This window comes from Zootoca vivipara, chromosome Z2, assembly GCF_965207765.1.
Source record: "Zootoca vivipara chromosome Z2, rZooViv2.hap1.1, whole genome shotgun sequence".
NCBI lineage: Eukaryota > Metazoa > Chordata > Lepidosauria > Squamata > Lacertidae > Zootoca > Zootoca vivipara.
In genome coordinates this window covers 3,740,916-3,745,629 of record NC_142585.1, presented here as the reverse complement: position 1 = coordinate 3,745,629, position 4,714 = coordinate 3,740,916, and positions in this window count along the sequence as shown.

Below are 4,714 nucleotides of genomic sequence, written 5' to 3'. Positions count from 1 at the left end.
GCAAAACTAGAATTAGATAGAGGCAGTAGTTCTGCTGTATGCCGTTAGGTGGCGCTTTACAAACACTACTGTTTTGCAAAGAGGCAGCGTGCGCATTCTACTAACGCTCACCTCCCCAAGATGCTTTGCGTGCGTCGGCTTCATTTGTGCGCTACTGCGCAGGTACCCTGTCTTCTCCATTCCCCTCCCTCCTCCCTGGCGCGCGCTGCCTCTTTGCAAAACAGTAGTGTTTGTAAACAAAGCGTTGTTTTTCGCGGAAGCTACAGTTCGCGTAGTTAAAAATGGACCGTTGGTTAAAAAGTGGTTCGTTAAAACGACAAAGGCCTACAGATGAAGAGGAAGATAATGCATTTGATGTTCAAGTAAGTCAGTGACTCTCGAACCGATCTTGTCAGTGTCCATTGAACCTAAATCGTCGGCGTCCCTTGAACCTAACCCTTCCAAGATCAGTGTTAAGCTTACTGGAAAAATTAGATTAGGAATTAGGAATTAGATTTAGGATTAGGAATTAATGGGGGTCTTTGTCACAATAGTGGCTCGATGAGGGGTCCTCGAGAAAATTTTGTTGGGAACCCCTGCCATAATGATTAAGGCAATTTTAGGCTATATTTTAGCAACCTAGTTTTAACTTACATATTTTAAATGTTGTTATATATACACGTGTACTGTCCCTGCCGTGTAAATTTTAATGCTTCATCATTGTGCTTTATGATTTCTCTGACTCTGTATGTGAGCTGGTCTGTGACAATAAATAAATAAATTGAAATTGACAGTGGCCTGTGGGAAACCAGCAAGCAGGATACAAGTGCAAGAGCCCAACTGTAAGGTTTCCAGCAATTGGTATTCAGAAGCATCTGAGGCAAGGCATAGCCATCGTGGCTGGTAGCCATCAGAAACCGTCTCCTTTATGACTGTATCTAGTGTTTGCGGACAGCAAAGGTTCATTGCAAGGCTGGATCCAAATAGCCCTTCCTAAGGAGAGGCAAGCACCATCTGGATTTGACATTTTCCAGGAGGACTGAGGAGCCTGCATTTGTGCCCCCACAATTGGCCAGAGGCAGAAATGGGTGGGGCAACAGATATGACTCCTATTTTTGTACAGCCAGGCTACATTCCAACCATTCAAAAGTCAGAGGCTACTACATAGGTGCATCTCTCTCCAGCCAAGCCAGAGGCATTGCCACAGCTCAATGGTATATTCCTGTAAGGGGAAAACACCCAAGGAGGACCCAGAGAGGAGCTGGTGAGGGGTGGTTGGTTCTGGGGAGCCATTCGCACCCCGGAAAGTACTTACTACCTCTGTCCACAGACTCCAGACTCAGCTATATGAAACATTTTAAGTGTATTGCAAAGTGCATCACACAAATGTGACACTAGATGGTGATGGTGAGCTATGGAAAATTCAATGTATTTTTCAAAACTTTTTTTTAAAAAAAAGCATTTCACATTTTTTTATAGGTGTCTAGATTCCACCTCCATGGTTTCACCATCAGTCAGCTTTATTCTCACTTCACATGCCTCCTCAACTCTTGCTCATTTTACTACTTAGCTTGATGAAGAGCTAGGTTGAACTCAGAAGCTTGCACACTATTTTGTAACATTTTGATTAGATGAATAAAGGTGCCACTCTTATATGGATTTTTTTTTGTTTCTTTTGCCCTTATGGACCAGCACACTTTTAGTGTTTTGCCTGTTATTCTCAGACTCTAGGCTCCCTATTGCCCATATTGTATATGGGAGCACATGCCCACATGTGTCAAGCTCTTTGATATTCCAAGCAGCAGAAACTCAAAGGTTCTTCATCTTGTGAAAACATAATTCCATTACAGCAACAGTGCCCTCTGCTGTTTCTCCCCCCCCCTGAAAGCCTGAAATAAGTGCCAGAAGCATATTTTGGCCCCTCCTTTCCAGGGCATCTTCTATTCCTCCCTTATCCCCACCCACCCACCCACAAAGCAAAAACAGTGAGAGATGTGCACCCACCACAAGCCACAAAGTGTTCTGTGAAACCCAGACATAGAGAGAGGACAGTTTAATTGCTTAGGAATATCTGCAAGCTTATTAGGCTACACAGACTTGAAGGCTTAACTCGAAAGCTATATTTTGGGCAAAACGAGCTGCAATGCAATTAACAAAGCAATTGCTACACACACACACACACACACACACCAACCTAGAATTATTTTTGTAACTACAAAATAAAACCATCAAGTCTACATAGCATCTCTTGTTTTTCTTCTTCGCCATGTTTTGCTCTAAACACCATGTTTTCCCAGAACAATTTGAAAATCTGAATTGTGAGGACAGGCTGCCTTTCTCCGCATCCCAAGCCCTGATTAAATTCTAACACTTACTGGATCTAGGAATTTAGAGAGGTCTAGCACCCCCAAACTCATAATATTGTAATGTTAAATAATATTACACCACCATTTGTGGTTCAATTCCTTCCTTACGATTCCTTCCTTATTTCAAACTCTACTTGGAAGATGTTTGAGTGCTGCTTATTGTTCAAAACTTTGAAAGCTGCCTTCCTACCCGCCTCCTCTCCCTTTTCACATTTCTTTAAAGCATGCGATCTAGCAAGAACCATAGCTGCCAAGTTATCCCTTTTTTTAAGGGATTTCCCCTTATGCTGAATAGGCTTCTTCGTGAGAAAAGGGAAAACTTGGCAGCTATGGCAAGAACTGCAATGCCGTTCTTGTGGTTTTAGAGATTTCTTCCATTCTTGAGCTATAGGAAAATTATGTTGTTGCTAATAAGCCCTAAATCTTTGTTGATCCATCCTTGGCTTTTAATATTCTCAAAAATAGGAGGAAACCAGCACCAGCCATTGCATTCAGCATATTGGATTTGGGACCTGGAGGGCTGAGGTTCCACAATACACACAGTTCCTCCCCAGATTCACAAAGTGGGCTTTCAGCAGGCTGCTGTGAGGCTCAGTGTGACTGTACATATTGCTCCAGGTTCAAGTGCAGATCAGAACATCATGTATTCTGTGCTCTCATTTTGTATTTTATGTTGCCAACTACCTTGTGATCTTTGGATGAAGGGTTGTATAGTTAGGTGGCATCCAGCTGTCTCGAGAGGCAGCTGTATACAAATTTAATTACTTAGTAAGTAATAAATATTTTCTACACTGACTGGCAGTAGCTTTCCTGGATTTCAGGCAGGGCATCTCTCCCAGTCCTCCCTGGTAAGGCCATTGGGTATTGGACCTGGGACCTTCCGCAAGCCAATCAGATGCTCTACCACTGAGCTGTGGCCTTTCCTAGACCAGCATCCTGTGTACCCAGCATTAGTTGGTCTGGCGTCCCTTTGGGGTGCTCACAAGCAAGGTGTGGGGCTTCTGCTACCCAAAGGAGGGAGCAGGGAGAGGCTTTCATTCTGCAGGCCCCTTTAGCACAACATTTTCAGCAACAGGGTGAGGCCCCCAGACCACCGCCCTCAAAGGTGATGCCGAATATCAGGAATCCCACAGCCAACAGGATTTCAGGTGGAGGGTTCTGAATCCTGCCTGGAAATGCCTGGGATTGAACCCAAAGCAAATGCTCAACCGCAACATTGCTCCACAACTGCAACTGCTCCTCAGCCCCCTCTGTTCTTAGACCTTAGCTGACTACAGCGTAGGAATCATTTTTAGACAACTTCTCAGAGCATCTGCAAGCCAGTTCCCTGATTTTCCCTTGTGGCTAAGGGCCATCATCAGAACTTTAATGGCACAGACTGCTTTGCTGAAGCAATCATCTCTCTCACCTTAAGTGAAATTGATTCACTTAAGCTCTATAGGTTTTCCATCAGGGAGCATTTAGCTTACTGCCTCAAAAACCTGGTTTCCTCTCTTCTTTCTTTGCCTTGATGACCAATGGAGGGGCTCACAGTTAGTGTTGCAAAACAGCAGGTGGAATCTTGTTAGCATCATAGCAGCAAGATCCTCTGCGATGCATCTTGAGGCCAATGTATTTATAAATACTCTCTTGTCTGAACAGCTGCGGCACCCAGATGTTGCCAGAATCCAGATCCCAGTAGCCAGCATGGCCAGCAGTCAGAGATTATGGGAGTTGTAGTTCAGCAACCTGGAGAGCCACAGTTTCCCCACAGCTGCTCTACACATTTATTCACTGGGAGTGAGTTTCCTTGAGCACAGTGGATCTTACTTGTAAATAGGCAAGCACAGGATTGTGCAGCAAATCTTCCTGCTTGTGAAAAGAAACACATGCATCCAGCTCTGCAAGATCAGAGGGTGCTCTGGTCGTGAGTGGCTTTGGGGGTGGACGTAAATGCAATGGGTCTCTACCACTGCTCTTCACCAGTGACCAGTAGTCAGAGGCCCGCTGCCTTCATGCTCCATCATAACTACTTGACTTATTTTCCCAATAATTTGTTGAATCCAGCCCAATCTTTAGACAGAGTGAGGCAATTGCAGCAGGATAGGGTTTTTTCTGCTTCTTTTTAGGTTGAGCATAATCTCTAATCACTTAATATAAAAGGTGGAAAGAAGGGTGTGCACCCAATAACCACAATGAAAGGTTGACTGTATTTATACATCACTGGAATTCAAAATTTCAAGATATGTCTTTGTTTCATGCTTACGATTGCAATAGCATGTTCATCTGCTACTTATTTAAGATTCAGAGCTACATAGTTATTTGTCTCTCCCCACCCTCCTTATCCTATTACTGTATCTTTCTTTATCCTTTTCCTTTTTTCCTTTTAT